We start from the raw sequence: 12,755 nt of genomic DNA, 5'->3' as shown, positions 1-12,755 counted from the left end.
TCAGAAGATCATGTGTGACGTGCCCAGCAAAGGTTCTCCAGGGAAATCAAAAGAGGGTCATGTAGCAGAGAATGCCCCCCGCCCCAGACAACGTATTTAGTTTGCTAGTTGCTGGGTCAGTTTCTGGTCCAGTTGTGGTTGCTTCTTTCTCTCAGAAATAGGGGGCCACTGCGATATGTAGCTGGCCCCTGTGATGCACATCATGTGAGTCAGTCCTCATTGGAAGAGCCATTCTGCTTCTGTGCTTCCTGCTCACTTATCCAAGCCTTAGGTCGCCAGAGATCAGGACTTGATATTTTAGAAATGATCCCAGCAATGCCTTTCGACATAAATAAATCTGCCTCCAAATCCTTGATGTCATTTCAATGTTTCTGCTTGCTGTTGCAAGACCAGTTAAAAGTTGGAAAAGAAGAGTATGTAGCAGGCCACTGAAGGAGTTTTAAAATGGCAGTCATCTTTTGTATTGGCCATTCTTCCGGCTGAGGTCATATCTAGGCCATCCTACCAAAAACCTGCTTGAAGCTTAAAGTAACAAAACAGAACAAGGAAAGTACAGAACGGGAGTACTGTCTTCAGTTCTGCCTGCTTGTACTGTTGCAGGCAAAACTGAAGATAGCGCTCCCGTGGGCCCGAGGCATGATGTGCTCTGGATTTCTGGGTTTGACAGGTCAGACTCACTTGCTCAGCAAGTGTGCCATGCCCTAATCTCCAGCTTCAAAATGAGACAGAGCTTTTCAACTTGAGCCTTTCCAGAATGGGAAATGAGTTCTTCTTTCCCTTTGAGATAGCAGCATGGCTTAATATCGTAATTTTCAGGTATGACTATCTTCCTTGCTAGATGGTAAATTCACCAGGTTCGGGAACCTACCTTATAATGTTTTGTATCTACGGAATGCCTTGTACATAGTACGTGTCTAAACACTTTGCGTGTTTGACAGAATTTGATGATTTCTCATTAAAAACAACTTTGTGAATAAAGACAGAGAGATTTAGGACCAGCCAGATAGCTCAGCGGACTAAAGCACCTGCTTAGGCAGAATGCAGTGACTGGGGTTCAATCCCTGGCCTGTTGCTCTGGCCCCACCCCCAGAATAGTAATTGAGACAGTAATTGAGACTGGGCAGGGTGGTGCATACCTGTAATCCCAGCTCTTGGGAGGCTCAGATCACTACGAGTCTGATCTAGTAGTGAGACCCTGAACACCCTGTATTAAATACAAAAAAAAAAAAAAAAAAAAAAAAAAAAGACGGAGAAATGTTAATACATTGTGGTGGAACATCATGGTATGTGGCCCATTTAATTATTTCTTCTCATACCCCAACTCTTAATTATTTTCATCAAGGCCATAAGTTGTTTTTGGGTTTTTTTGGTCTTTTTTTTTTTTTTTTTTTTTTTTTGGCAGAACCAGGGATTGAACTCAGGCCCTTGTGCTTGCCAGGGAAGCGCTTATTCCACTGAGCCATCTCCCCGGCCCCTCAAGGCCATAAGTTTTGAATGATCCTTATCGTGGCTTTTCAGTACAGTATCAGGATAAATTAACCTTCCTCACTTGGTGTATATTCTATGTCATTACTCATCAAATATGTTAGCAATTTTATCTGTAACACTAATCTGTGATTTCCACATCAGTTAGAACTCTGTATGGTTTGTTTTGTATATCTAAGAGCTAATGTTTATGTTACAGGATTTGTGTGCCAACTCTGTATAAGCACTGTTTTAGAAACTTAGTAACTGTTTGAATTTAATTGAGTTTGTGTTAGGAGTTGTATTAAAGCTCTGTGCCACATTGTAGTTTAGGAAGCATTTCTCTATTTGTTGTCTCATTTGATTTTGAACTCAATTCTGAGAGCTGCATGTGAGAAAATCAAAGCAAAGAAACCGTGCCTGGTCCAGAGTGACCAGGCAGTTAGTGGCTGAATTTTCAGGCTGAAATGTCACTAAACTACAACATTTAAATACTGAGGAACGGAATTGTGCCAGACTTGTCATTCTTGCCTGAGGAATTTGGATCTGTTGAAAAGCAGAAGAGACAGGAAAGTGCGTTTTGATGAGTTAGTTGCTTTTGGATCGCAGTCCTTCGGGACGCGAGGCCCCATGCCGTTGCTCTGGGTGGCAGCAGCACTCCTTGGAGGAGGGAGAAGGACCAGTGGACTCATTCTTTGTCTTGCCTCACAGACTCCTCTCTAGCGGACAGTGAGCAGTTCTCAGCAACATCTGTATTTCTTTGGGGATCAAGTGATACCCCTCCCTTCCTATCTTCCTCCTGAGGCTTAGGGTGGGAGTCCTGTGAGTGCTGTTGACTGAAGAACTGGAGGCCAGCCCCTGCATGCCAGGAATGCCAGCGGCCCTCTCAACCCCAGAGCAGGTGGAGGAAACGAATTAGCATTTTGTGTGCCAAGGTCCTTGGGGAATTTCTGATAAAGAAAAGGCCAGTGAAGAAGGAGAAGGAACGCTTCATTTTGATCGTAGGAACTTGCTGAAGTACAGTGGCAACGACATGTGCTGGATTCTAATCTCTGCTCTATCTGTGGCACTGTAAACACCTGTGAGTTTCTCTACCGCTCTCAGGCTTCACTTTTTCCTTGTCTGTGTCTGGTCCTTTCCAAGCCCTTCTTCCCAACACATATTTGTTTTGTAAGAGTGGAAGAGACTTCAAATTATCAAGGCACTGTCACCTCAGAAGTTTCCCTTCAAAATCGCATGTCCACATCTCACGCAGTATCTACTGAGTCACAAGATGTGGCCTACACATGTACAATGTGCGATCTTGAAAGGGGTTTTCAGGAAAATGTGACAAATCCCTGCTTATGCTCTTCCAGAACTTAACCGCATCTAGCAAATTTGATGAAGCCTAGTGCCTCGTTTGCTGCACATAGTTATTGCTCGGTAATATATTTGGAGGGGTCTTCTTCTGAGAAGCGTGGACCTAGAGGTGAAATTCCATTTGGGAAAAGTCTATTATAAATACCAAAACCAATAAGCATTTACAAATGGGGTTTGAGAGCTATTACTGAATGGTGTCATCTATGAGTTGTTACCAGCATTTAAAAAATGAACTAGAGTAAAGAGAAGTGCAAGTTGTGTCCCATAAGGGGACCTCATGAAATTTAAGTTCCGAGTATTTACAGGTACTATGCAGCAATTTAAATAGCATTTCTAGTTGGATCATGGTCCAAAGCTGTTGATTTAGAGGTCACCACTGGAGTAAAGAGGCTTTTAAAGAGAAGGCTATTAAGAAGCAATGTGGAGAAGACGCTAGAGAGTGGAGGTTCTATTCTTTCCTTGCTTGGTTGTCTCGCTGGGTGTCAAAGCCAGGGCCTCGTGCTTGCGAGGCAAATGCTCTGTGCTGAGCTCTGTCCCCACTGACGTGCTATTCTTTCCACAGGCTGCTGAGCAATCTCGTTTTTCCTGAACCTGGTATTCTTTCTCATTTCCCCAAGCCCTTCTGCCTCACTACTTGGACAAATGCGTAGCAGAACTTAACTCAGAGGAACTTGCTCGAACACCCAGCCGACTCTGGCAGCGGTGGGTGCTTGCACGCCACATGTTGAGGACTTCCACTTCACATCTCTTGCTGCGTTCTTTGGGCCTGTTTACCCACTGCCGCATCGAAACCTCTGTGTGGCTTTGGGGCTCTTTTAAATGACTATTTCTGTTATTCTACTAGGTTATGCACTCCCAGAGAGCAGATGCCTTTGTGTATCTCTGTGTTCTCAGTACCAAACACAGTGTGTGGTATGTGAAGGATGCTTCATAAGTGTTGGAGGGAAGCATTTTTCAAAGAAGTGTGTAATGGGTGATCTAATAAAGCACTTCTTGAACATTTGCTATATATATATATACATATATATATCTATATATCTCCAAATATGCATTTAAAAGTATTATTTTCTAAAAAAAAAAGTCTTACCTTCTGAAGATTAGAAATTGAGAACTTAAAGCATAAGCAAGCAGAATTGCTGACATGCCATATTTGTTACTGTCGGCTGAATGGGTGCTTATGTAGCTCATGTGTGAGTTCCCACTTCTGTGTTTGAATATGAGTCACCAGAACAAGGCAGGAAACATGTCTTTCCATCCTGATTAATTTTCTCAGGAATTGCTTTAAAGATAGTTCTCACTCTTCAGTTTAGGCTGGCCTAGAACTCACTCTTAGCCCGCGCTACCCTCAGACTCACTCATGGTGACCCTCTTGCCTCAGTCTCCCAACTGGAACATAGGCATGCACCACCATGCCTAGCAGCTGGTCTCTCTTCTGCTGAGGTGATGTAGCGGTTCTGAGGAAGATGCGTTTGAGGAGGCAGCAGTGTTACCGGGCAGCTCCTTCTGCCTACCGTCTGTTCTCCTGGGCCTTGAGGTAGCTCACCTCTCCTGGAGCAGGAGTCCAGGTTCTTCTCATCTTAGACAAAGAACCGAATGGTTCAAGCAAAAAGCAGTGGCAGAGTTTATGTGAAAAGGTGAAGGTGAAGAGTAAGGAAAACTGGCTCAACAGAGCAGGCTGGGGGAGCACAGTGGAGAAAGCAGGATGACAGCAGCGCCCCCTGCAGGAACACAGTGGACAAAGTGGGATGACAGCAGCGCCTCCTGCAGGAGCTCAGTGGACAAAGTGGGATGGCAGCAGCGCCCCCTGCAGGATCAGGCGGTGTGGAGAGGAAGGCGCCCCAGCAGGCTGTTCTTGGCGCCTGTGTCCCCTCCTGCTGGCCAGATCTTGAGGAAACCGAAAGAATTTCAGGGCCGGGGCTGTGCCCTCAGACCGAGGGTAGGTCTAGGGCATGGTGATGGAAGCCTGCAGGGCCTCTCAAGAGAATTCCACGTACGGGGCTTTGGGAACTGCTCTGCGCATGTATTCTGGGTTCTTCTTTAAAATCAAGTCATTCAGTACATTTTAGATGTACCTGATGATCACATTCATCATAGGGAATCTGTGCCTGTACATGTTTCTCGGTTCTTTTCTTTTCCACTGCCCTGCTGTCCCTTCAGTCTTCCCCTCCTACTTTATAATAAGCTTTTCTTCCAATTATTTTCCTTCTGTGTTTTTTTTTTCTTGCTCAGTCCTTCATGTCCCCCTTTCCTTTCCACCTAGTTCCCCTTTCTCCTTTTTGCCAGTATTTATTATATATTTTGGTCCTTATTTACACTTCTGGCTTCTAACACCAGAGAAATCATGTAATATTTATGTGTGTCCAATTTATTTCACTTAAGTGGATGGTCTCAAGATACATCCATTTAACTAGAATTGTCTTACGTTTATCCTTCTTTATGGCAGAGTAGTACTCCATGTGTACAGCCACATCCTCTGTATCCATTCACCAGTTGAGCATTTGAGTTTCCAAGATTTAGCTATTACAAGAACCTATATGGCTGTGCATATCCTGCTGTGGTATGATGCTCCTAATTCTTTCAGGAAGATACCGAGAATGGGAGTATCTGGGTCAGATGAAACTTCTGGTTTTAGTGTTTTGAGAACTCTCTACACTGATTTCCACAATGGTTACACCAGTCTACGCTCTCACCAGAAGTGGAGAAGGAGATCCTTTTTCTCCCACAGCTCTACCAGCATTTGTTATTGGTTGATTGATCTCTCTCTATCTCTCTCTCTGTCTCTGTCTCTTTGACTCTGCCTCTGTCTCTGTCCCTGTCTCTCTCTATGTCTGTCTGTCTCTCTCTCTCTCTCTTTCTGTCTGCCTCTGTGTCTGTCTCTGTCTCTGTGTCTGTGTCTGTCTCTGTCTCTGCTTTGAAGAGTACAAAGAATTTATTGAGAGAAAGGTTTTCTCTGAGAGGGCCTGGAAAGTGGGTTTCCCACCAACCCCACTTCCCAAAGCCATGAGGTGAATTGGGCTTAGGTCGGGACAGGGCTATGACCTACTAATAAGATTGTAAGTGTAGTCACTTAGGTAAAATTGGCCCAGTGAGAAGTCACAAGGTGGGTGTGAAGTGGGACAAAACTGTGATGAGCCAGTAAGGGTACAAGGGTAGTCATGATTTCTTGATGATAGCCGTTCTTTCTGGAGTGAGATGGGATCACAACATTTTGTTTAAGTTGCATCTATCTCTCAAATGACCAATGATGTTAAACCTTTTTTCATGTATTTATTCTCCATCTGAGAAGTGTGTATTCATTTCAGATGCCCATTTTTTGGATTGGATCCTTAAATTTGGGAGTCTGATTTTTTGAGTTCTTTATATATTCTAGATAGTAGTCTTTTGTCTAAGGAACTGTTCATGGTTGACAGCAGAGGCATGCCTTGAAGTAGACTGTTTTTTTCTTTCTTGTTTTTGCTTTGCTTTGTTTTTTTCTTGATTGTTCTTGTTTTTATCTGACTATGAACATGGTTCCTACTTTTTAAAATCATTGTTCTGTTCTTGTTTTTATTTCTTCCTTCTCCCTTTCCCTCCTGTCTTCTTCAGTTTCCCCAAGTTTGCACGATCTTCTTTTGTCCTCCAGCCTTCCATTGATCTCTTCTACAAAAATCAATAGACTCCCTGTGCACAGAGAACAAACTCACAGAGAAATTAGGAAAACAACACTTTTCACAATAGCATCGAAAGACAGCCAGCCAGCCAGACAGACAGATGGGCAGATAGAAAGACAGACAGACCTATGAATCAATCTTATGAAGAAAGTGAAAGACCTCACCACTGAAAACTACAATATTCTAAAAAAAAAAGGAGATTAAAGCTAATATCAAAAAATAGATATCTTTTGTTCTTGGGTAGGGAGAACCAATATAGTGGAAATGGCCATACTTGCAAAATTGTTATACAAATTTAATGCACTTGTGATCAAAATTCCAATGGCATATCTCACAGAATTAGAGAAAACAGTTATAAAATTTACTTGGAACCAGAAGAGTCTTTGCAATAGGAGCCCAGCACTGTCACTGGAAGAAAGATGTGCTCTTTAGTAGACGGTGTCAGATAAACTGCCAAGATTAAAGCTAGACTCATGTCTCTCACCATACACATTTAAACTCACAATGAATCAAAGACCTAAATATTAAAGCAGAAACTAAATTTGCCTGAAGGTAGAACAGGTAGAACTCTTAAAGACGTAGAACTCTCAAAGATTTTACAAACAAAACCCTGATTGTACAATAAATATTAAAAAGAATCAACAACTAGAATCTCATCTTATTAAAAAGCTTCCACATTGGAAAAGAAGCCAACCGTGGAATCTGGTATTAATAGGTCGCGTCTGCCTCCCCAGCCAGCTTTGCCACGCCCCAGGATCCTGTTTCAAAAAGAAGCCTCATCCTCTTATATCTGTTAAGTTGTTTAAAATTTCCTATTATGATAACAGATGTCAATTTTCACTTGCAATGGTAGCAACTATTGCTTTATATATACTTTGCAGCTTTCTTGTTAAGGGCATGTACTTTTATAATTATGAGAGACTGACTGGACTTTCAACCTTTTACAGTATCTTTGTAAAGTGATCCTCTTACCTTTTAGTCTTAATACGTTCTTTGCTTTAAAGTCAAACACTGGGCCAGGGTTATAGCTCAGCACCACAGCGCTTGCCCAGCAGGCATGAGGTCCTGAGTTCAGTTCCTGGTACCAAAAAGAAAAAAAAAAAAAAAAAAAAAAAAGATACTTATAACAGCACTCTTTTAAGTAGTATGTGTACCTCCTTTAATTTTTTTTTCATTCTTGGAATTTTAACCTATTTGTGCTCTTATATTTTATATATATATTTTTAAAGTGTTGGAGAATATATTTTTGTTTAGTATAATCGCCTCTGTCTTTTTTCAACTTGGAACTTTGACTAATCTGCATTTAACTTGGTTAAACGAATTGCAATCTTTGTCTTTTAACTAGTGAGTTTTAGTGATTTATATTTACTGTGCTTATGGAAACACTGAGTTGTTTGAGCTGTCTAGTAATATTTATACTTTATGTCATAATGATTTTTTTGTATGTTTTAGACTGAATTTTTCTCCCTTTTTCTTGTTTTTATCCTTTTATATTTGGAAATCACATCTACCTTCTTTGTTAGATGTGATCCTGTATATTTTTATATGTGCTTTGTATAGTTTGACTACATCTGCTAAAATTCATATACTGAAAACTTACTCTCAAATTAACACTGTTGGGAGATTAGAGTTGAAGGGGTAATTAAGCCATTTAAACAATGATGGCCACGCCCTTTGGCCTTCGGTCAGAACTCTCAGCCTAGACTCCCCAGCCTCCAGAACTGTAAAAATACATTTGTTTTGTTTTCTATTTTGTTTTGTTTTGTTTTGACAGTACTAGTAGTTGAACCTAGAGTGTTCATACTGAGCTGTATCTGCAGCACTTTGTATATTTTGTGTTTTGAGGCAGAGTCTTGCTCATTTCTCAGGCTGAGGTCCAGCTTGCTGCCCTCTTGCTCAGCCTCTCAGAACCCCGGGCTTACAGGGGGTGGCGCCGGCCCGGCTCACCTCTGTTCCTCGTCAGTTACCTGGGCCCAGACAGTCTGTTACTGCAGCACACAATACACTAAGACCATACTTATTTAAAAATTTAAATGGAATTAAAAATACATCCACGTGGCTTTTAAATCAAATATTTGAAAAGAATATTTGAGAAGTCTCCTTTTCATCCCTCTGCCTCTGTCTGGTCAGTTCTAGTCAATTGCCCAGTCTACCTATCTCTAGTATATGTATATAATCCTATAGATTCTAATACAAATTGTACATAGAAAAAATATATATATTCTATTAACTTATTTTTGTACAAATGTTAGCATGAAGCACAACTTCGTACTTTTCACTTTAGTATATCCTGATATTAACATATTGATATAGAAGATTTTTTTTTCTCTGTGCCTTTCTTTTAAATAGCCCAGTGGCAAGACCTGGACCGACCAAATAGCTCAGTGGACTAAAGTGCTTGCTTAGGTAGACACAGGGACCAGGGTTCAATCCCTGGGATGCAGTGCCGGACTCACCCCTGGGATGTGCTGAGATGGTGACTGAGACTGTGCGTAGTGGTACACTCCTGTAATCCCAGCACTTGGGAAGCTGAAAATAGGAAGATCACTATGAAAATATTATCTTCTAGGATAGTGGGATTTGAGGTGCAAGGCTATAAGAAACTGTTACTTCCATTATAAATTTTTGGTTTAAAAACTGTACACTGGCATTTTAAAAATAAAAATAAATTCTAAATACAAATATAAAAATAAATAAATAGCCCAGTGGAACTGCATCTGTTGCTACCTTCTTCCCCTTCTTCTCCTCCTCCTTTTCACTCCCTCTTCTCTCCTTCTTCTCGCACCTCTTGTTTGTTTTTGCAAAAGCAGGATCTTGATATGTTCCCCCATCTCAGCCTCCGAAAGAGCGGGGACTGAGAGCACATGGCACAGGCCCAGTGTATGTGCTTTCATGGGTGGACATCTGTATTATCTTCAGCTTTTCTCTTTAAACATCCTGCAAAATGTACATATGCCGCTGTGCCCACGTGTTAGCTTATCTCTAGGACAAACTTCTGTTTTATGCTGTGATAACAGTATCTGAGGCTGGATAATTTATAAAGAATGGAAATTTTTCCAGATAAAGGCTACTTACATTATTATAATTTTGATAGACTATATATGATTTTGTCACCTTGTCCTTCAAAGGGCCAAGGACTCCTGTGAGCAACAGAATGCCTTTTTCCTGTCTGTCCAAGATAATTATCAAATTTTGGGACTTCCACTAGTCTGCTAGTCCAAGGAGTAAAACTATTTCATTGCTTCTACTTTGTATTCCTTTTGTAAGCCAACATTCTCTCTCGTATGTTTTAAATGTGAAGCTTAGTGGTTCAGATTAAACCTTATTTGTCATAATATCTTTAAAATCTCAAGTCTCAAATGCTGTCTTAGATCTGTTACTATCCTTTATATACGTGTTAGATGCATTAGTGACCTTTTGTGGACATACTATCTACTAAGTTCCATTGCTTGGTCTGTGTATGTGACAGTATGCTTCAGTATAATTCACTTAGAGAAAGTGGAGCCCTTTATCAGCACATATACCATATTTCAGTTTGCCTTACAGTTATATCTTGATTCTCTGTATTAGCTTTCTGTAGTTGCTGTAATAAGTGACCGTGAATTTGTCGGCTTCTGACGGTGGAGATGCATTCTCCTGCAGTCCTGAAAGACTGGAGTCCACAGTCAAGGTGTGACAGGGCTGAGTGCCCACTAAGGCTCCAGCGGAGGATATTTTGGTGCTTCTGGCTTCCACTGGCTCCAGGTTTCCCAGTAGTCCTTGGCTGTAGCTACATCCTTCCATTTTCTATTTCTGTGGTCGCTGTTTCCTTCTTGTCTGTGCCTTCTATGTTCTGTGCATCTGGCTCTGTCCTCTCTCCCTCCCTCCCTCCCTCCCTCCCTCCCTCCGTGTCTCACTGTGTGGCCCCGAGTGGCCCTGAACTCCAGTGCTCTCAGCAGTCATGTTGCCTCAGCCTCCCACGTGCTGGGATTGCAGGTGTGCGACACCAGCCCCATCTCTGGAAGAACACGTGTAATTGCTGGGCCCACGTGTATTATACAAGTCCTTAATGTAATCACGTCTTCGGCCCTCAGATGGGAGCCATGGCTTCCCGTGATCAGGGTATGGCGGACATACCAGTCAGGGCACCGCCGTTCCTCTCACTGCCTTCACCTTCTCAATAATGTTGGAGTCTTAAAATTCTTAAAACTTTGATGACTCTTCTCACTTGTCTGATATTTTACTTCTGTCTTGTTTATTTCTAAGCACAAGTAATTTTCTTGTTTCATACTGTTGGTGCTTGGCGTTTCCCTTGTACTTACCAGTATTTTTGTATCAGGCCTTCTAGCTGGGGTTGCTTTTCCTCTGACAGAATATCAGAATAACTCTTTAGAATTGCCCTGCGTGAGGGTTTTCTGTGCTAATCTGTTTCATCTGAAAATATCTTTATTTTGCCTTTTACATGTTTTTCTTCTGTTAAGCTTTCACTGACTGTAGACTTCTGCATCGAGTATTGTTTTGTTTTTGAACACATTGAAAATGTTGTCCTACAGTTTTCAGAGTTTACTGTCACTGCTAGGGAGGTAGCTGCCAGCCAGACTGCCAGTCTGGCTACTGAGGACTGCACCCCCCTTACAAAGAGACGCCCTCTGCGAGACTTGGGCTTCGGCTCTTCCCTGTACTCCAGCCGGTCCCTGCAGCTGCCACTGGTGTTTCTCATGTGGCCTCATGGCAAAGATGGCTGTAGTGTCCCCTCCTTGTCCACTTTCGCTTTCATTTTAAATGTTTTTAATTTTGCAAAATATACATAATATTTACAGTCTTAAGCATTTTAAGTGAAAAGTCCAGTAGCATTAAATAGTGTTCACGTCACTGTACAAGCATTACCACCATCTGCTGCCGCAGCTCTTCATATCGCAAGACCGAGATGCCTGTGAGGCCGTGACTGCTCACGCTCTGGCGGCCCTGACCTCCGGCAGGCACCGTGCTGCCTCTTGTCTCTTGGTAACTGGACTATTGTAGGGATCTCGTGTTTGTGGAATCATACAATATTTGTCCTTTTGTGACTGCCTGATTTCACTTAATAAAAGGTCTTCACAGTCCGTTCATGTTGTAATATGTGTCAGAACCCCATTCCCTGCTAAAGCACAGTAATATCCCGACAGGGAAGTTGTGAAATGTGATATGTATTATATGTACACACGCCCCACATTCTGTTTATCTGCTCACTGTCAATGGATTTCAGTCATTTCCACCTCCCTTCACTTAATTTTTGTTTTCTACAGATTATTCTGGGGGTGGGGGTGGGGAGTAGTCCTGCAGATTGAGGCTTGACACCGAGCTGGATTGTCCAGCCCTTTTTATTTTTTGTTTTGAGACAGGAAGGATTGCACAATGTCAGAGCTTCCTGCGATTGAACCTCTGATTCTCTTGCCATCTGTTTGCTTGCTTGCTCTCTCTCTCTCCATGCATTTTTGTTTTTTTGAGACCAAGTCTTTCTGTGTAGTTCTGGATGTCCTTGAACTTGAAGCAGTCCTCCTGCCTCAGCTTCCCAAGTGCTGGGATTACACACATGTGCCCTGTGCCTGGCCTGCTTGCTTTCTTGACAGTTCAGCACAATGCATTTTAAAAGTTAATGGTTAGGATTATTTCATTTGGCTTTTTAAAGTAGTTTTTTTTGGGAGATCATTCAGAATACAAGAGTGCTGTGCTGCTATAACTCAACATCTCTTTTTAGGTAGGGCCAGAGGACAACTGGAAGGAACCCATTATGACTAGAAAAGGAAAATTCTGAAATATGGATCACTTAATATATATGGTTATTATTCTTTCCTTGAGGTCTGTGAGGTATTTATGCCCTCTTAGGAATGGGAAAATACTGAGAATATCATTTTAAAAAGCCCTCTCCTCTGTCTTACACCTGGCTGTTTCTTGGGCTGACTTCCACCTCTGCAAGTGCCTCAGTGTCCTGAGCAGAGCGTGCACTTGAAGCCTGTGCAGAGCCATCCACATTGTGAGCCACTTGGGCTCTTGACCCTTCACTCCTCACCACGAAGTCTTAAGGGCAGGTTGGCAGAGGTTAAGAAATGAGTCAGGGCCATAGCAGGAGTTCATGACAGCTGGAGCTTCAGTTGCCTCACTTCTCCATGATATACCCTGTATGTCTGTGTGTGCGCTCTGTGGGGAGGTGTTCTGTGGCCATTTGAGGAGTCCTGTGATTGTGCTTTTAGAGAGAGGCTAGGAACATTGATCAGCCTGATCCAACTTTCATGTATGTTTCATATTGGAGGCAAGAATCCTCAA

This window comes from Octodon degus, unplaced genomic scaffold (assembly GCF_000260255.1).
Source record: "Octodon degus isolate 3935 unplaced genomic scaffold, OctDeg1.0 scaffold00049, whole genome shotgun sequence".
In the NCBI taxonomy this organism is placed as follows: domain Eukaryota; kingdom Metazoa; phylum Chordata; class Mammalia; order Rodentia; family Octodontidae; genus Octodon; species Octodon degus.
The sequence above is the reverse complement of the archived record's forward strand: the minus strand, read 5'-3'. Positions refer to the sequence as shown.